Source organism: Macaca fascicularis, chromosome 13 (assembly GCF_037993035.2).
Source record: "Macaca fascicularis isolate 582-1 chromosome 13, T2T-MFA8v1.1".
Classification (NCBI taxonomy): domain Eukaryota; kingdom Metazoa; phylum Chordata; class Mammalia; order Primates; family Cercopithecidae; genus Macaca; species Macaca fascicularis.
In genome coordinates this window covers 104,073,232-104,094,163 of record NC_088387.1, presented here as the reverse complement: position 1 = coordinate 104,094,163, position 20,932 = coordinate 104,073,232, and the positions used below count along the sequence as shown (strand labels likewise).

Genomic DNA, 20,932 nt, shown 5'->3' with positions numbered 1-20,932 from the left:
GTTGCCTGTTCACTCTGATGGTAGTTTCTTTTGCTGTGCAGAAGCTCTTTAGTTTAATTAGATCCCATTTGTCAATTTTGGCTTTTGTTGCCGTTGCTTTTGGTGTTTTAGACATGAAGTCCTTGCCCATGCCTATGTCCTAAATGGTATTGCCTAGGTTTTCTTCTAGGGTTTTTAGGTTTTAGGCCTAACATTTAAGTCTTTCATCCATCTTGAATTAATTTTTGTATAAGGTGTAAGGAAGGGATCCAGTTTCAGCTTTCTACATATGGCTAGCCAGTTTTCCCAGTACCATTTATTAAATAGGAAATCGTTTCCCCATTTCTTGTTTTTGTCAGGTTTGTCAAACATCAGATGGTTGTAGATGTGTGGTATTATTTCTGAGGGCTCTGTTCTGTTCCACTGGTCTATATCTCTGTTTTGGTACCAGTACCATGCTGTTTTGGTTACTGTAGCCTTGTAGTATAGTTTGAAGTCAGGTAGCGTGATGCCTCCAGCTTTGTTCTTTTGGCTTAGTATTGTCTTGGCAATGCAGGCTCTTTTTTGGTTCCATATGAACTTTAAAGTAGTTTTTTCCAATTCTGTGAAGAAAGTCATTGGTAGCTTGATGGGGATGGCATTGAATCTATAAATTACCTTGGGCAGCTTGGCCATTTTCACGATATTGATTCTTCCTATTCATGAGCATGGAATGTTCGTCCATTTGTTTGTGTCCTCTTTTATTTCATTGAGCAGTGGCTTATAGTTCTCCTTGAAGAGGTCCTTCACATCCTTTGTAAGTTGGATTCCTAGTTATTTTATTCTGTTTGTAGCAATTGTGAATGGGAGTGCAGTCATGATTTGGCTCTCTGTTTGTCTGTTATTGGTGTATAGGAATGCTTGTGATTTTTGTACATTGATTTTGTATCCTGAGACTTTGCTGAAGTTTCTTATCAGCTTAAGGAGATTTTGGGCTGAGACAATGGGGTTTTCTAAATATATAATCATGTCATCTGCAAACAAGGACAATTTGACTTCTTCTTTTCCTAATCAAATACCCTTTATTTCTTTCTCTTGCCTGATTGCTCTGGCCAGAACTTCTAACACTATGTTGAATAGGAGTGGTGAGAGTGGGCATCCCTATCTTATGCCAGTTTTCAAGGGCAATGCTTCCAGTTTTTGCTCATTCAGTATGATATTGGCTGTGGGTTTGTCATAAATAGCTCTTATTAGTTTGAGATACGTTCCATCAATACCGAATATATTGAGAGTTTTTAGTATGAAGCACTGTTGAATTTTGTCAAAGGCCTTTTCTGCATGTATTGGGATAATCATGTGGTTTTTGTCTTTGGTTCTGTTTGTATGCTGGATTACGTTTATTGATTTGCATATGTTGAACCAGCCTTGCATCCCCGGGATGAAGCCCATTTGATCATGGTGGATAAGCTTTTTGATGTGCTGCTGGATTCCATTTGCCAGTATTTTGTTGAGGATTTTTGCATCGATGTTCATGAGGGATATTGGCCTGAAATTCTCTTTTTTTGTTGTGTCTTTGCCAGGCTTTGGTATCAGCATGATGTTGGCCTTATAAAATGAGTTAGGGAGGATTCCCTCTTTTTCTATTGATTGGAAATCAATCAAAACTGCTCAATTACATGGAAACTGAACAACCTGCTCCTGAGTGACTACTGGTTATATAACAAAATGAAGGCAGAAATAAAGATGTTCTTTGAAACCAATGAGAACAAAGATACAACATACCAGAATCTCTGGGACACATTTAAAGCAGTGTGTAGAGGGAAATTTATAGCACTAAATGGCCACAAGAGAAAGCAGAAAAGATCTAAAATTGATACCCTAACGTCACAATTAAAAGAACTAGAGAAGCAAGAGCAAACACATTCAAAAGCTAGCAGAAGGCAAGAAATAACTAAGATCAGAGCAGAACTGAAGGAGACAGAGACACAAAAAACCTTTCAAAAAAATCAATGAATCCAGGAGCTGGTTTTTTGAAAGGATCAACAAAATTGATAGACTGCTAGCAAGACTAATAAAGAAAAAAAGAGAGAAAAATCAAATAGATGTAATAAAAAATGGTAAAGGGGATATGACCGCTGACCCCCACAGAAATAAAAACTTCAGTTATTTCTATAAGCTTTCTAGTGGCCTTCTGTTATTTATTCTGATCCAATGGTAGTTTTTTTTTTTTTTTTTTTTTCTGGTCAAAGCACCTCTAATTCCCCCTAAGTTTGTGTGGTTTGTAAGGAGCTGATGTCTGCTCTGGAGATGGTAAGGAGCTCAGGACTGACACGTGACATTTTGATACTATTGGGAAAAAGGTTCTCTTTTCTCTCTGGAGCTGCTAAACTGGAAAGAAGTATAATTAGAATTGACCCTGAGCAATCTTTCCACTGCCAGAGAGAGAGAGAGAGAGAGAGAGAGAGAGAGAGAGATGTCTCTTGGGAGATCCTGCCTAACAATGAAGATAACATTTGGAAAGCTAAACTGACAGTCACATTTCTGAGATGTCTTTTAAGTGCTTGGATCTGGCAATGTGTTGCTTAGACTTTTTCCATTTCAAGAGCTAAACCATTTTTCTGTTTAATAAAATAAGTTGCCATTGGGTTTCTGACACCCAAACTAAAAAAGAGTAATGAAGTTGTGGCAGATTTTAAGCTCTAACATTTTCTAGAGAACTTATATTTTTCCTAAGTTGATGTGGATTCCAGAAATGAAACATGATTTTTTTTTTTTTTAATTTTCACAGTTATTCTCAATGATCACCAGGGGTGACACCTGTAAGTGGCTCGGGGCGGTTGGAAGTCGACTAAGCTTTTCAAAATCTACATGGCCACGACAGGATTTTAGATTTCAACCCCAAACTGATTCCTTCCTCTAGCATCCCCCATCACAATAAATGACATTTGCATTCACCTGGCTGCTAAAGTACCATCTGAAGGTAATTTTTTATTTTTTTCTCTTCCCTCACACCTTACATCTAATCTACCAACAAATCTTTGTCAACTCACCTCCAAAGCACATTCCAAACTCCTCTTTCCTTCAAGGCATTCTCATCCTTTGCTTGCACTCCTGCAAAAGCCTTCCAAGACACCATGTGTTCTACCACAGTCATTCCAGTGGTCTTTTAACAGGTAGACCAGAGCAGAGATCCCAGTCTTCCCAGAACCCTCCAGTGGCTTTTCACTGCCCTAGGGTAATATCCAATTCTTGTCCAGGCACTGTGGCTCATGCCTGTAATGGCAGCACTTTGGGAGGCTGAGGCAGGTGGATCACCTGAGGTCAGGAGTTCAAGACCAGCCTGGCCAACATGGGGAAACCCCATCTGTATTAAAAATACAAAAATTATCTGGGAATACTGATGCATGCCTGTAATCCCAGCTACTCAGGAGGCTGAGGCAGGAGAATCGCTTGAACCCGGGAGGCAGAGGTTGCAGTGAGCCAAGATCGCACCATTGCACTGCAGGCTGGGCAACAGAGTAAGACTCCATCTCAGAAAAAAAAAAAGAAAGAAAGAAAGATCCAAATTCTTCACCACACTTATAACATCCCACATAATTGGCCATCATATCTGTCTTATACCACTTCCTCCCTACCCATTGTGCTCATCAGTGTGCTACCTGATTCTTGAGGGGTTATTAGAAAGTTGTCAGGACATATTAAAACCAAATATTTAAAGAAATGCATAACTGCAGGACATAGTCTATTTTCCATCTGGTGGTAACTCCACAATTTTCAGAGAGAAACACTGATGATAATTATAACCTTTCTTAGATCCCTAAGATTCTCTACCTGTTTTATCTCAATACTTAAAACAACTGTAGTTAGGTATGTTGTGCTATTGTCATTGTTCAGGGAAGTACAATGAAACCAATGCAGGTTTTAACTTATCCAAGATAATAATGATTAGTAAACCACTAATCCAAGACTGGAACTGAAGTCTCTTGTGTTCTGGATCATTGATTTTTCCTTCTGTTATTTTTTGGCAATAATTAGAGGGGGGCCAGAGTAACTCTATCTCTATAAACTTTTATCAGACTAGAACATTACCAGAGATTAAATAAAGAGTTTCCTTTAAGAGCTACATGAACAAAGTAATGATGCCAGTGTTCTTCAATGCACAGATACTGCCCAGCCTACATAGGCAGAAAGTAGCCTGCTTTGTGCCCCTGGGGTCAAATTTTTAAGGAATTCTATGCTGATGAATACTTGTACAGAGGCTTCAATGAAGGAATGTGTAAGAATCAGAAAAGTTGCTCATATTTCTTATTAAAAAATGAATTTTGTATTCAGCTCCTTAAAAATGTACTTGCATGGGGATTGATGGAGGCTTATCAACTGTGTGTCCTCATACATTTCCACACACCTGGAGACTCACTGCCTCAAGGCTCATGACTCATTTCAGAAGAGCTGTAGCAAAGGCAGGCAGGGAGGAAAGGGATTTCAGGGGCTCATCATTCAGAGGGTCATTGACTTTCATGCAAATGACTTGTGCCTGCCTGAGTGCACATTTCTAAAGTAGACCCTGTTTCTGTTTCTGTTTGCTTTTATTAAAAAAATCTATATAAAAATCTGCCAGACCAAGTGCACATTAATGAGCAAAATGTCTGCAGTCAGCCATGTAGAAAAGCAAACTGTTTACCACAGAGGCTGATAAAACTGCATCATAAATTCTTAGTGTACAATTGTGTTTTTTACTTCATCATGGAAAACCCTGAAACAAATGAAGATATTTTGACATCATGTATATCAACTTCACAGTGCCTACAAGTCTGAGTCTCCCAAGTCAGTGACATGTGGAAAACGGGCTTTGTAAGGATCTACTGGCAGCTCATAAACTCTAACTGGGCTTTTTGGGGAGTTCTGTAATTTGAGGAACAGAGAAGCCTTCCATCCTCCTCACTGCAGAGAAAGGCAGAGGGGCCAGAGGCAGGGCAGCTCCAATGCACTCACAGAGGCAGCAGGTACAGCACGGTGGGAGGCTGCATGCAGGGAAGACAGAGGGTTCCAAGCTGGCAGTGCCCTCTTTGGCCATGGTGGGAAGGTAGTGAGGAAGGCAGACCAGAGGCCATTGTTGCATTGGAAATCATTGGTCTACAAGACTCTGACTTATTTCTCTCAGTATCTGCCTATTTCCTCTTTATTGGCAGGGCAAGAAGGCTGAACAGGATGCTGTAATTGTTGGGGATCACAAAAGCTACATAATGGCTCATGCTGAGCCAGTGCTAGCTGAAGGTCAAGTAGGGCATTTGTCTCTCTTGATGTCATATTAACTGATCTCCATTTTTTCTTTCTTTTTTTAAAATTATACTTTGAGTTCTGGGGTACATGTACAGAATGTACAGGTTTGTTACATAGGTATACACGTGGCATGGTGGTTTGCTGCACCCATCAACCCATCATCTACATTAGGTATTTCTCCTAATGCTATCCCTCCCCTAGCTCCTAACCCCCTGACAGGCCCTGGTGTATGATGTTCCCCTCCCTGTGTCCATGTGTTCTCACTGTTCAACTCCCACTTATGAGTGATAACATGTGGTGTTTGGTTTTCTGTTCTTGTGTTAGTTTGCTGAGAATGATAGTTTCCAGCTTTATTCATGTCCCTCCAAAGGACGTGAACTCATCTGTTTTTATGGCTGCATAGTATTCCATGGTGTATGTGTGCCACATTTTCTTAATCCAGTCTATCATTGATGGGCATTTGGGTTGGTTCCAAGTGTTTGCTATTGTGAACAGTACTGCAATAAACATACATGTGCATGTGTCTTTATAGTAGAATGACTTATAATCCTTTGGGTATATACCCAGTAATGGGATTGCTGGGTCAAATTGCATTTCTAGTTCTAGATCCTTGAGGAATCACCACACTGTCTTCCTCAATGGTTGAACTAATTTACACTCCCACCAACAGTGTAAAAGCATTCCTATTTCTCCACATCCTCTCCAGCATCCTCTGTTGTTTCCTGACTTTTAAATAACTGCCATTCTAACTGATCTCCATTTTTTTTCCAGCCATATTTCACACTATACCATTCCACTATATGTTGGAGATCGCATGGAACAATGGAAAACACATGTACTATACAGTTTTGAACTTGAAGTCTAATTTCAACACTGAATTTGGGCATGCTACTTATACTCTCTGGACCTTAGCCTTTAATCTGTAAAATTTTTGTTTCAGGGGTTTTGTAAATATTAATTAAGCATTAATAGAATGCCAACTATGTGCTAGACACTGTCTCATGAGTACTGAGAGCCAGCATTCTCATAGAGTTTGCAGACTAGTGAGAAAGCTAGACATTAATTTAACAAATCATGCTAATGACTGTGTGATTACATTGTGAGAGGGACCAGTGCCTATGACTGTGCAAGTTGTATACTGCACAACTCCAAGGGGAGCCATTTATATCATATTCTATGAAAATGGTGTTCTGTGAACTTGTGCAGTGCATAAACTGTACAGCAGTGCATGGTAGTCCAGTCTGCAATAAGAGCTCTGAAGGAAAGGAAACTGGCTCTATTAGAGAATATGCAAAAGGTAATTGATTTAGACTGGTGAGTAGGATAATTAAGTTAGACCTGCAGTTTGCTTCTGCAAGGAAATGCTACTTAAGTGGAAATGCAAAATAAATAGTAGTTTAGTGCTTAGTACTGGCCCAGATATAGCATAGAATCTATAGTGCACTTTCATTATTATATGTTCTTTCTCCTGAAAGTGTCTCTCTTGGGTCTTATTCTCCTGATATGCGGTGTCATTGGGTAGATTCCTGAGCAAAGCAGGCTCTAGAGCTAGGAAGGGACTGGGCCAGGAAGCTGACTGCCAGAGAAGAAACTCACAGAATAAATCCACACTTTTGATATCAGGATGGATTCTGAGGTACGGTTGAGCTAAAGTTGGGATGTAGTGGCTCTAGCTTGGGGTAGAGGCTGCAGATAAGGGATGAAACACGACAAGGCCTGGTGATATTATTACTGTTGTCAGTGACACTTCCAGGTCTGGGTCAGCTCCCAGTGATGCTCTCAACCCAGGCTGTGGAAAGCAGGTTCAGGAAACTGACATTAAGATCCACAGCCTGCCTGGCTGTCTTCACCAATCTCTGATGTAGGTCTTGGAGCAGGGGAAGAGGGCCAAGGCAGGAGAGGGTGAGGGGTAGGAGAAGGAAGCACTGCAATTGTGGTGGGGCTCACAGTGGGAACTGAGCATCAAGGAGCAGAGTCTCATGGCTTGCACCTGATGAGGTAATGCCACTTCCCCAAGGCTAGAGTGAAGACTTTCACAGCTGGCTCCAGTCTGGAGAAGGAGGGGTGTCTCACCTCCCATCTGACAGCTCTGTGGGTTAACATGCTCAACCTCTCCTGAGTCAGGTCTTTCTCATCCTGTGACTTTGGTCTCCAGACTTACTATTTAGCCTTCTCCACTCTACTCTCCATGTGGAGAGGCTGGCCTGCATGGATGATGTCAGTGGATTCCCTTGCTCTTTGGCTTGTGGCTTCCACATGGGCTTGGCCAATGCAGTGACCCATGTAGGTGATTAGAAGGAAGAGAGTGAGATCATAGTATGCATCTCCAGCTCTCACCCCAGAAGGTCACCTCAGACTTCCTTGTCCCTTGACCAGGTGGTCACTATTGCCTTCCAGGTGTCCAATTCTACATGATTCCCTCTTTTTGGGTTTTGATAACTGCATTCTTTGCAGCCTAGGGTTGGTGACAGTGCAGCTTCTACCAGCCACGCGTTACTACATTTTAACCTGGGTTACTGCAGTTTCTTTTATCCACACTTTTTGAAGTTGTCTTTTTGCAATACCTTCTCTCAAATAATCCCATTTTGATATTTCCATTTGTTTTCTGTTGAGAGTCTGACCCATAGAAACACCCTTCCACTTCCTTCCTTAATGTGAACTTCAACACATATTTCAGGTTCTAACTGAAATGCTGCCTTCTTTCTAGAACACTTCCTACTATCCCACCTCACTACTACACACAGAATTACTTAGCCCATACTTGGGTTTCCCACAACATGCCGTCCTCTGTTATGGTTCTTATTAGGTTTTGTGGGTGTTATCTGTTGCATGTCTAGCTTACTCTTCCCTTCTTCACACCAGGCTATGAGCTCTCCAAGTCAGGCATGGATCCCATTCATCTTCCTATCCCTAGTGTTTTGCTTGCAGCCTGCTCCTTCTGTGAGTTTGCTGAGGCCCAACCATGAGGAGCTGGCCAGAGTCACTATGACTTTTTATTGGTTGCATCATCTTTTTTGTTGGGACTTGTGGCAGTTAATATATATAGGGCTGTGTGTGTGGATTTTCCAGCACTATTGAGAGTCTTGGCATAATGACATCTATGTAATCAGGGAGCCAGAGGAAGTGAGCTGATTTGATGAGACTTGGAAGAAAAATTATGCTTTGTAAACCCAATCAAGTCATGGCATAACAAGCACCATGGATTAAAAATCTACTATGTAATATGCACATCCATTATGCATCAATACAAAAGAAAAAATCTATATGCTAAAAGCTGCACTCATCCTAGTAGCGTGCCATGACTTTCACATCAGAATTTTGGAATGTTTGCAAAGAACTCTGGAAGAAACATAAACAGAAACAAAATGCAATTGCTTTTATTTTGAGCCTCATGTCAAATACCTGCTATTCCCTCACAGGATTGGGTGATCATACCAGCTCAAGAAGTTACTGAATCTTCCCTTCCCTCATCCTTCATTTTCTTTCTTTATTCTTCCTGGCAACAGATGTCTGCAGCCTAAAATGCCAAAGTTTTATAGTAAATAAAAATTTTCTTCATGCTCAGAATTTTCTCATGGCAGGCAGAGGTGTTTGAAGCCAAGTATGACTCATGGTAAGTTTCTAAGTAGTGACTTAATACATGCATAAAGTAACTTAACTTGGTTATAATTGAGAATGCAGAACTTAGATGATGCTCCACGGTATCAAAGCCCTCCAGGCAGAGGGGGCTGCTATCCACCATTCAGGGCCTCTTTGTCACCATCTCCTCTAATCAGCATGCACAGTGGAAATTCTACTGGTGACAGCCCATGTCATGGGGAACACTGATACTGCTCAGGTCAGTGTGTCTGGGGACTCAGAGCAGTTGATCCAATAACAGGTTCCAGAGTCTCCAGAGCAGAGTCCTGAGTATCTGCCACCCTTTTTCACCTACAGAAGCACAACACATGTCTTCATTTATTCTCTCTGGGTGAGTCTTTGTAAATTCCACTCGTCTTTCTTCTTTGGACTTTTTGATTAAGAATCTTGTCAGCAGAGCAATTTGATGTCCAAGGGAAGATGCTATTTGTGAGGCATTTTTCTTCTTCTTCTTCTTCTTCTTCTTCTTTTTTTTTTTTGTAGTTGAAGTGGAAGATCCTTTTATGCTTGAAAACCTTTCTATTACTTTTCCCCACCATGAATGTAAAGAGGAAGCTGACAGAATGTGTTAACCTTTCTTTCCTGTGCAACTTTGCCTGCATTGCTCTGGGACTGTGCACACAGCTTTGAATTCCACAGGTGCAGAAACACAGCTGCAGCTGCATGCTCTAAGTGCAGAGGGGCAGGGATCCCAGGTGAGGGATAACTTGCCTTCCTTGCCAGAAGGTGCCTGTCCTGCATGTGCTGATTGGAGGTAAGGACTGAAAAGTGACGGGGCCAAAAGCACACTCAGAGAAACTACAGGATAGAGAGCAAATTCACGACCTCTAAATCCCTTTTCCTAGAACTTGTTTCCTAGCCATGCCATGCCAAACTAATTTAAATATATGAATATTAATAATGGATTTGAAAATTATTTAGCATGAACCTACTAAGTGTCTGGTACCATGCTAATCATTATGGGTAGAATGCATAATTACATCCTGGAGAAGCTCAAGTCTAATGGAGGAGACAGATACATATACCCACATATCAAGTAAGCACAGGGAGTGTTATGGAAGTGAAAAGGAGGGTCTCCCTAATCTGGATCTAGTAGATGCTCCAGACTAAATCATAGCCATAGACTGCGGGGCTGCTGGGAGTACAAGGTGAATGTGCACACTCAGGTGGGTTGTCCTTTTGCTCTTCCTCAAGGTCTCAACCACTTGGATTAGTAAACAGGCATTTAGTTTTCAGTCCGGTGAGATTGTCCTCTGAGGCTGATAAAATGAAAAGCCTCCAGAAGCTTCTTAAGAAAGTATAATTTGAGTTCAGGCAAATACCTTAAATGATGCATCTGCGCTTCAAGGAGGAGGCGGTGGGGTGCACGGGCTGCTGGAAGTCAAGGACTGTTTTTTATATTCACAGAACCTAGGGCAATGCCTGGTAAAGAAAAGAAACTCAGCACCTACTGCTGGCCTAATGAGTTGGGAGGAGAGTGATCTGTGTTCTGGCTGAGTAGCATTGGATCCATCACTTTTCACTTATCTTTGTTTCCTTATCTAAGAAATGAGGAGTCATATTTGAAAGATCTCCAAGGACTCTTTCTCCTTTGATATTCTCTGAGTCAGCCAAAAAATCTAAAGAACCCCCACCCCCAAAAAAGTCCATCCTCTCAGAGAGAAAAGAGACCCAGGAAGGCTGACTGTACCCAGGAGGGAAAGGCCAGTTCTCTGGAGGGTATGTATAACATCAGCTCTATCCTCTCAGAGAGAAAAGAGACCCAGGAAGGCTGACTGTACCCAGGAGGGAAAGGCCAGTTCTCTGGAGGGTATGTATAACATCAGCTCTTAATGTAAACTGAAATCAGATAAGCTCAAAGGCCAATGCATTTTATAGTGGAGAATTCACGGTTGATTGAACAGTTTGAAGATTAAATATTCAAGGTTAAAGATGCATTTCCATTAAGGGAATCCCTCTGACACTCACAGAATTTTTTTCAGTACCTCTTGTTTATGGAGTTATTTGGAACATTAAAATATAGGAAAAGAAGAGTAGTAATCATATTGCTTCTTGGATTTGGAAGAAAACTAAGATTAGACACCTGAGGATAATTTATGAAATTTGTCATAGTTGAGTGACAGACATTAATGATGGAAATGGGATATTGCATCCCTCTTCCATCTAAGTATTGAACAGGTGAAATGCTTCCTGGCAATAACTGATTTACCTGGAAAAAAACAGGACCACACACTGTCACTTATTTCCTAATCATATCCATAGTGCAATACAAAGGACTACTTTGTTCAAAGTGAAAATGCTGGAGGCTCTGAGTGGGGAGCCCAATGCTACTAAACAATGTTTGTCATCTGAATATCTCACCTAAAATTCAGCCCAGAATTTTCACTTGAATCTTATGCTGACATTTGAGGAGTTCTGAAAAAGGAAGAAGTCATGTCTTAGAGGCTCTTTCTTGCTTGCATGCTTGCTTGCTTTTTTTATAGATTCAGGCCTGAAAGGACATGAGTTTGAAGTTTTGTCATAAATTAGGTGGTTAGTGTAGTGAGAAACAAGACAGGCGGGACAGATGAACAAAGTAGAAATGTCATTAATTAGGAATTTTGCAGAGGTTGTACCAGAGAGTAATAGATATAGGAGATGTAGCCATAAAAATACTTTGTTCAGGGACAGAAAACATAATTCTTGTAGAGAGGGAGTTGGTAGGTTAGGCAGGGAAGGGCTTGGGAAGAAATCAGAGTTCAGGATGTTAGTCACAGAGGAACAGGAAGCAGGAACCCTTACATGCATAGATTTAGAGCAGAATAAAGAAGATGGTCAAAAAAAGCTAGACCCATGAGTTGTTTCCATCATACTCCATAGCAAATGCCACTACACTTTACTTACTCTACACACCCTTCCAACTGCCTCCAGGATTGACCTCAGAATCCAGGGAAGACTGAAGTGGAAATCCAACTAGTTGCAGCTTCCAAGAGTGTGAGGTCAGGGTTTTGAATGAGCCATGCAATACCTGTATACTTGGAAAAGTCGTATCTCTAAATGCCCTTGTTTCAGAGGGTTTCAGAATTTTGAGCACTCTTAAACTCTTTAGGATGGGCTGGAAGAGTTAGCTGCTCAGTGTTAATGATATTAATAAGTATGTCATCTGTCAGGTCCACCAATGTGAAGCTGTCATCTGTGCAGATTCCACCCCACATGATTTCCTTAAAAGTGTTGCAGTTTGCAGATTGTAGCTCATTATATGCTGGAAGAGAGAAAATGTGAGGTCTCCTGCATTTTTCTAAGGGTCTGCACAACTCTCAAGTTAAATCCATTTCCATTTCAAGTGAAATAATTACTTAGGATGAGGACAGTTGTAGTTCTCAGATCAGTTCATCATTAGCTAAGTTATTGTGTATCTGATAACTCCAAAGTTATGGATTTATTTTGGGAAATGAAAATAAACAAAAATCAAAGAAATGAGACCAGAATGAGTTTCATAGGCTGCCAACCATAAAAGATACCATTTGAATTTATGAATAATGAATAGACAGGCTTTCACTTGGAATCAATTTACTTGGTTGCTACCAACTTCCCTATGAAACATATAAGCATTAACTTACATGCTGGTCACTTCTTAGGACACATTGAGAAATACACCAGGAACACTAGATGGTGTCAGAAGTAATTTTTAGTGTGAAAGGAGTCTACTTTATTCCTTTTTGAGTTTCTTACCCTTATAAAAACCTTCAAGTCTAGAGAAATGCTGAAAAATCTTCCTAAAGGAGAGCATTCAGATCAGCTAAATTAATACATGGGCGAGAAAGTTTATTTATCTAATTCCTAACACTGTGATTCCACCCAGGGCTAGAAGAAAAATAGGGTGGATTAGGAAGTCAGAGACTGGTTCTGGTGATGCCATTTAATAGCTATTAAATCTTAGACAAGTCTTCAAGTCTTCTGTTATTGCTGGCAATATTATAAAAGCTACTTATAGAATTGTTTTGAAAACTAAATAAATGAATATAGAGGGATATCACTAAACCATAAAGTATGAGTATTTTAGGTCTAAATCCATTTCTTTTACATATTTAGGCTGCCTATATTAAAACGGAAAGGTACAAACACATTTTCTGTAAATAAGGCATTATGACTGCATGTTTGTATCCCCTGAAATTTATACCTTGAAATCCTCACCCCCAAGTTGATGGTATTAGGAGGAGCCTTTGGGACTTGATTAGGTCATGAGAGAGAGTTGAGCCCTCATGAATGCAATTAGTGACCTGATTAAAGAGTCCCCAGAGAGCTCTCTTGATTTTTTTCCCACCTGTAGGGATGCAATGAGAAGTCAACAGTCTGCAACCCAGCAGAGGGTCCTCACCAGAACCTGACACCCTGCTCTTGGACTTCTAGCCTACAGAACTCTGAAGAATAAATTTCTGTGGTTTATAATCCACCCAGTCTATGATACTTTGTTTTAACAGGCTGAATTGACTAAGACAGGAGTGACTGGGTCTATCAGGGTATTGCTTTGATGAAAAAGTTTTTTGGAAAGAACGTGCATTTCATAGGGGAATATAGGTTTCCTCATTTAAAAGTTGCACCAAATGAATAAAATAGAAATCATTACCCACCATTTTTTTTCTCTTTCCTTGAATGTGAGGGAGAGTAGGATGATGTAAACTATCGTAAAGGTGGCAACCATTTCTCCAACACCATCTGTCAGCAGACAGGGTCTTTACCATAAATTTCCTCCTGCGTCAGGCCTTTGTGATTTTCAGAATTCAGGGACCATGACGTGAACCTGAAAAGGAAAATCTACTGGCATTGGCAGAATTTGTACTTCAGTTTGTACTCTGGCCTACAAACTCAGACTTATAAACAAGTGATGTGGGTTGGCTGTGTCCCCCACCCCAATCTCATCTTGAATTGTAGTTCCCATAATCCCCACATGTCTTGGGAGAGATGAGGTGGGAATAAATGAATCATGGGGATAGTTTCCCCCATCCTGTTCTCGTGATAGTGAGTTCCCATAAGATCTGATGGTTTTATAAAACCTTGTATGTTTTATAAGCACTCCTTCACTGAGCACTCATTCTTCTCTTTGCTGCTGCCATGTGAAGAAGGATGTATTTGCTTCCCCTTCCACCATAATTGTAAGTTTCCTGAGGACTCCCTAGCCATGCTGAACTGTGAGACAATGAAACCTCTTTCCTTTATAAATTACCCAGTGTCAGGTGTGTCTTTATTAGCAACGTGAGAACGGACTAATGCAACAAGTGGATCTTTACATTTGGAAATTTGAGCAGAATTTGAAAATATTAAACTTTATTCTGCATAATTGTGTTCCTTTTATTTGGAAGAGAGGCCATTTTGAAGATAATGAATGCTGTTGCTCTTTAATTTTTCTCTCGTGCTATTCTTCCTGGGACTACACCCTACTTTATTGACAATGTCTCATTAGTCCTCACAAAAATGATGTCCCCTGTGATTGTCTTTTTCTCAAGTTTCTCCTGAAAGAAATGAGTTTGGAACCATCTGTGAGAAATTGAAGAATTCAAAAAATTTCTAAGAGCTGAATGAAAATAATTTACATTTTTCAGTTGGAAACAAAAATCAGCAGGGTCTCTTGAGAAACACAATCTCTGTTCACCTTCCTCTGAGAGATGTGTGTTTGCCAACAGTACACTTCAAGGACTCTCTTGAAACTGATCCCAAGCACATTGAAAACATAAACAAAATTTGTTGGTTTCTGTTTTATGCATATCATTAGGGTCATAGAATGATGAGGAATCAGGGTTCTTATTTGTTAAGTGAAATGCTGTTAAATTCACATAGTAAAAGATGTCAAATAAATTTATAGGGGAGACAGAGTGAAAATGGAAATTGCAATCATTTAGACATGAACAATATTTTGTGTTTATTACCTGATCCTTCTCAAAGGAATTTAAGGAAATTATATAGTGTTAAAGATTTGAAGAAAACATTACTGAATCGCACTTGAGAATGACCTGTGAGTGGGGCAAATCACCCCTGAAAAGTCATTCTGCTTCAGCATGAACATGCACAATGACTGCATCTCCGTCCCTTTGGTAGGCAGTTTGCAGGTTAGAATCTTCTTATAATGAGTCAAAATTTGTCTCATTTGTTTTATCCACTTGTCCTAAATTCCACCTCACCAATATATAATTTTTTGTTGTAAATTACAGGCTTTCAGGAAGTCAAAGATAAATCCTTTATCCTATACAAGTTTTCTTCAGAGGAATCTGAAAGGAAATTACATGTTGTTTTCCTTTATGCTTCAAATATGCTTGGTAGATGTTTGCAGAAGTCTGAAAGTCTTTCATTCTATGGATGACACTTCTGCCTTGCTCTGTTATGATGAGAGTAGGCTGTTATGACTGGCTAAATGGTGCATCCTCAGTCAACAGAGATATTGAGATGTCTGTCACAGATATAAAACAGAATTGCTCTTTTCTCCTGGATCTTTGATTTTCTAAGGCAATATATGTAATTGCAGCTCTGGCATTTCATCTTCCTAGTATCTATTAGTGGAATGGCCATGGAGGTTGCAACCTGAGAAGCCAGTTCCAGATTTTCTCTGATGTCTGTCAGACAATATTGGGATTTACATTCCCTTCTTAGTTGATAGCAATTGAAAGTGCCACTGAGGCAGCCAATGATACAATTGATCAGCTTGGACTGATCAATAACTGAGTACCTAGGGCCTGATTTGTGTGTTAGCCTTCTAGTTTCTGAGAAAAAATAAAACTTTCCTAAATAAAGACACTGGTTGGGTAGCTGAGATCAGAAACTCAAGGTCAGTGTGTGATTCAATGGCAGTGCAGTAGCCTCAGACTTGCCCTGCCTCGCTCCACTTTTGAGGTTGGTTGACTGCCCTGTGACTGTACAGAGGTCCTGATGGTTTACCTGTTGCACTGCTTTGTTTGATGTGCATAGTATTCCTATTGCAATTCCCCTGTCTTGATGAATCAGCTCTATCTAGGCAGCGGGCAAGAAGAACATATTGGGCAGTTACATTCTCAACTCAGAAAGATCACTTTGCTCTTTGTGAAGTCCTCCTCTCTTATTTATATGTACATTACATATATATATACACACACACTATATATATATATTGCTTATCTATTTTTATATACATAAATTGTTTACAGATGTTGGAAAAGAGGTAGCAGAAGTCTGATCACAGAGAAAAGGGAAAGGATATTCTTACTTCTACCCTGTAATATTTTCCCAGAACTCCATCTTATCATTTTCTGTGCTTACTCATCAACTCTGTAAGAAATGGGGGGAAAAGATTTCTTCCCTTAACTTTCTATCCTTCTCAAGTGCTTGTGTGTACAACTGTTTTTTGGTCAACATTTTATATTGGATATTTCTGTAGACTAATGAATTAAATCTAAATTATTGAAACCTGAAGATTAAAGATTTATGCGGTGTTTAAAATGTGGGGTAAGTATAGTTGGGATAAGTTATTGATGTCAGAATGAGGGATTCTCTGGCCTGGTGATTAGATTTCTTATTCTTCTCAGAGAGCCTTTGGTGGTTTCATCTATTATTTTCTCCTGTTTTTAAATTTGTTATAACATGTAGCCATAATTTTTCAATACAGAAATACAGTAATTAAAAAAACTCCACCAGAAGTCTAAAATAAAATAAAATAATTACTTACTGGAAAGTTAACCATTTTCTGAGGGTTCCATTTCCCTGTTTGTTCTGGGCTCCCGGCATTTAGATTTTCTTGACTTTACACACCTGGTAAACATTTGGAATGGGAAGAAGAATACATCATAAATGTCTGAAGATGTAAAGAAGATTAAGCCTCTGTGAGCCTACCAGAGCTTCTTGGTTACATACATTTCTCCACCATAGGTTTAGGAAAAAACTTGATGAGACAAACATTTCAGTTTTCTCACTTCCCTTTGTCAGCCTGTAGCTAATATAAGCAAGAAACCCATCAACTCCCAACTTTATGGAGCTCTAGGGATTGCCTTAACCCAAAGAAAAAACTTCACATGTATCAGGAGAGGAAGATCATATGATCTAACTTGGTAACTTGTTTCCCTAAATGTGCAAGGCTTTCTCAAATTTTTTTTTGTTAAAGTCTTATCCCTTCTCTAATCCAAACCTTGCCCATAGTATTCTGCATTCCTGGAATGTCTCCCTACTCTGTCCACAAGCAAAGCTTTAGTCACTATCAAATCTCAATTCAAATGCTTCTCTGTGAAGTTCCTCTTTCTTTACCAGGTAAATACATTTGCCACTTTTTTATTCTGCTTATGTGCTCAATACAATAGTAATCTTGTTGGATGTTGTTATCTATATGCTGATATATACACTAATTTTCTTGAGTGCAGCGACATACGATATGTATCTTTTTTTTCTTTTAATGAAATCTCACTGTGTCACCCAGGTTGCAGTGCAGTGGTGTGATCTTGGCTCACTGCAACCTCCATCTCTTGGGTTCAAGAGATTCTCCTGCCTCAGCCTCCTGAGTAGCTGGGATTACAGGTGTGAGCCATGATGCCCAGCTAAGTTTTGTATTTTTGGTAGAGATGGGGTTTCGCCATGTTGGCCAGGCTTGTCTCAAACTCCTGACCTCAAGCCATCCACCTGCCTCTGCCTCCCAAAGTGCTGGGATTACAATGTGAGCCACCATGCTCGCCAATATATATCTTTAATACAGGTTTGCTATAATTCAGATCCTAACGCTTAGTCATCCAGATATGTGGAGACATTCTTTAAAGTGGTTGTTACCTACTTCTTTTCTTTGCTATCCGTGGGCTGTAAATAGTTACTGGGATGATCTCTCAGTTTGTATTTTGGATCATAGAGCTGCTTCTCTGCTCTGCATTAAGAAGAAAGAGTAATTAGTCTCAAATTACTTTGTGTTTGTATTAGATTACACATTTATATTTGAAATAGAATCAGTTCAATGACTAAGATGAAATACATAACATTTATCCATGGAGTCACAATAACTGTTCCTTGTTACAGAAATCATGGAGAAGGTGATATTTTCTTTATTTCAGATTTTCTTAGGTTCAATTTGCAGTATCGTAAAATAACAATGATGTTCTAAGTCTTTGCATTTGCACCAACTCTTACACTTTACATATACCCCCTTAAGGGTACATTTTCAATTCATGAAGATGCTTGGTTGCAGGCAGTATGCTTGGCACCTTTGACACAGAGAATAATAATACAAAGTCCTTGACTTTTAGAAGTCACAGTGACGTTGTGTAAAATACTTTATAACAGCTTATAAATACACATACACATGCATACATACATACATACGTGTACCTACACATGTAGATATACAGCGGGACTCAGCTGATAGGGAAATACATTCTATCTACATTTGAAATCTATTGACATGGATTATCTTCTGATATTGATAAGAATCCCGTGAGGCAGGTATATCAGTTATGTTTGTATTTAACAGTGAATGATAGAAATCCATAAATTGGAGACTTACACAAGATATGTATTTATTTCCCAAGTTAAAAAAAAAAAGGCAGGAAGAGGAGCTCCAAGACTATTTAAATGGTGATTCTACAGCCATGGAGGAGGCAGAGTCCTTAGAGCTTTCCTCCATGGAGTGTCTAGATTATGGTCTTCATGTCAGCAAGGTTGATAATGAATTTTTGAGTTTGGAGGAGAAGGGAGGACACTTTCAAGGAGGCTTGTGAATGTCTCATGCAATAATTCCAGTTTGGTAGAGAATTGGAACTTTGCAGTTGAAGAACTGCAGACTCAGGAAGTGATGTGGTGATGCATGGAGTTAGAAGACCTGTATTCTTGGGCAGTTCAATCATTTACTAGAGATGGGATTTGGAGCAAATCACTCATTTCTGTACATGCTCAATTTATCACTGGAAAAAAAAATCTCCAGTATGAGAGAGCTTTGTAATAATTAAATGAAAGAGTGCATATGAAAACCATTTCAAACCATAAAGTACCATACTAATTAGTTATGGGTGGAGCTGAAAGTTTGGTTACATTACACCATTAGTTCAGTCAAACAATGATTTCAAAAGCCAGCAGATATAAGATTTTTCGAGAGTTTGCAGCTGCACATCACTTCCTTTAACAAATGTGTGGATTCATTTCCATCTTTCACTTTAGAGTTCTTCTAGGTTATATTGTTCTGCAGGAAAGATAAAAATGTATGTCTTTCTGTGGATGTTTCTTAGAGTAAAACAGCGAAATCCAGCTTCATTCTAGTTTGTGTTCACAATGAACGAGGCTGAGAAAACACGAGAGTGCTGAGACTGAACAACTCAAGAGGAACATCGTGTCTTGCTGCCTTGGCCACCTGGCAGGAGCGGGAAAACCACCAGAGCCACAGGAACTAGAGGACATCCAGAAGAGTTCTCCAACAGCTCTGGTCCCATACTGTACCTCAGCCTTGGAGGGATGAATTTTTATTAGAGCTCTGACAGTGAATGAGGACTTTAGGAAATTTATTCACCTGTTTGGGGACTTACTTTCCTCTTATAAGACATAACTATTTCCCCTTGGATTTATGTTTCCTCAAAATCCTTTTCTATCTTTTTTCTGTTGATTTAATTATTATTTAATAAAGTAGATTTAAATGAATACATTCTTCGAGGGAGAAATTGAGGTACGGAAAGAAACAACAAGTGAAGAGGATGGGGTGTTTACAGTTCTGGCTCTGCTGCTTACCAGTTCTGAGTTCTTGAACAAGTTATTTAGCATTTCTGGGCTTTGGTTTTCTCATTTGTAAAATGGGGTTAACAACACCTACCTCTCAAAGTTGTTGTGAGAGTTAAAGCAACCAGTGCAGTGCAGGCACACAGGAACCATTCATCATTCAATAAATGATGCTTGTTATTCAGTCCAGGTCAGGGCTGCATCAAGACACCCAGAACTCCTGATCAAAGTCTAATGCTCTTTCTACTTTATAAAATACTTTTGCTGATCCCTTCCTGGCCTCAGTCAAAATGTGGGCTGCCATCTACTCCTCTGTTTATCTGGGTGGGAGGTAAGAAGAGAGAAAAGAAGTTCGCCTAAATTATGGATGGTGTGATGTCGTGAGAGATCTTAGATGGTAAACAGAGAGGGGCCTAAGAGGTTTATACCTGCTTCAATTCACAGATGAAGAAACTGAGGCCCAGAGAGGGGAGGACTCGGTAGAAATCAACAGCTTTCCTTTTCTTTTAATGACTTTCTATAAACCTTTTTGGATTGCAGCAAAGCCCAAGTATGGATTTGTCTGTTCTGCCTTGCCTTGCCTGGCCTCATATGTGCAGGGGCCACATTTGGCACAGAAGGAAAGTAAAGCCCAATTATGACTGTCTACAGCAACTGGCACAGTTAGGATTTTAATATGCACTTAACAGTGGTTTTATAACCCTCAGTTTGCAGCAGACTGGCTTCTCCTGTATGTCACTAATTAAATGTATTACTCTGGTTCACCATGGATAGAATGGATCAATGAGTGTTGTAATACATTGAAGGAGATAAAGCACTGTTCAAAGGCTTTGTATGAAATGTCATTGGTCTTATTAGTATTTCTAGCTTGATTCTTAAAATTCTCAGCAGCTTAGCAACCAGAATTATTCTTTGAAATATCATTTTAGTCCACCAATCGGAAAGCTAGCCTTTGGTTGGGGAGGAGGTGGGAGAGGTCTAAGTCTATAGGAGTGATTCTGTTGGAAAAAAATCAAGTACAGTGGTCCCGAAAAGGTCCTTAAAGATTGCTAACACACATCCCTGAATTTTCATATAAGGAAAAAGACCCGGAGAAAGGATGTAATTTGATCTAGATTACATAACCAGATGGTGAAAGAACAGGGACGAAATCTCCTGATTTGTAAGACAATATACAGAACTTAATGCATAGTTTGTTTTTGTTCTTTAGAATCCATGGAAAGAAGTAGTGACGTAAGGTAAAACATTGCCTAGCAATTTGAATTTAGATGGTTAAGTTCATGGGTAAAAATTAAAAGCATGCCAAGAAAAAAATGCTGCCTGGTGAATACCCTTCAAGCAAAATATAAGCTCGATAGTCATCTCCTTGAGATAGGCT

The 20,932-nt window shown here is 39.6% G+C and overlaps 1 long non-coding RNA gene across 1 annotated transcript; it reads right to left on the bottom strand.

The window, feature by feature from the left end:
- Positions 1-13,246: 13,246 nt before the first annotated feature.
- On the bottom strand, positions 13,247-17,725 carry LOC135966706 (uncharacterized). The gene is made up of 3 exons (XR_010580250.1): positions 17,636-17,725; positions 16,547-16,629; positions 13,247-13,657 (listed from the first exon to the last, which is right to left on the bottom strand). It is a non-coding gene; the product is annotated as an uncharacterized lncRNA (long non-coding RNA).
- Between the last annotated feature and the right edge of the window lie 3,207 nt (positions 17,726-20,932).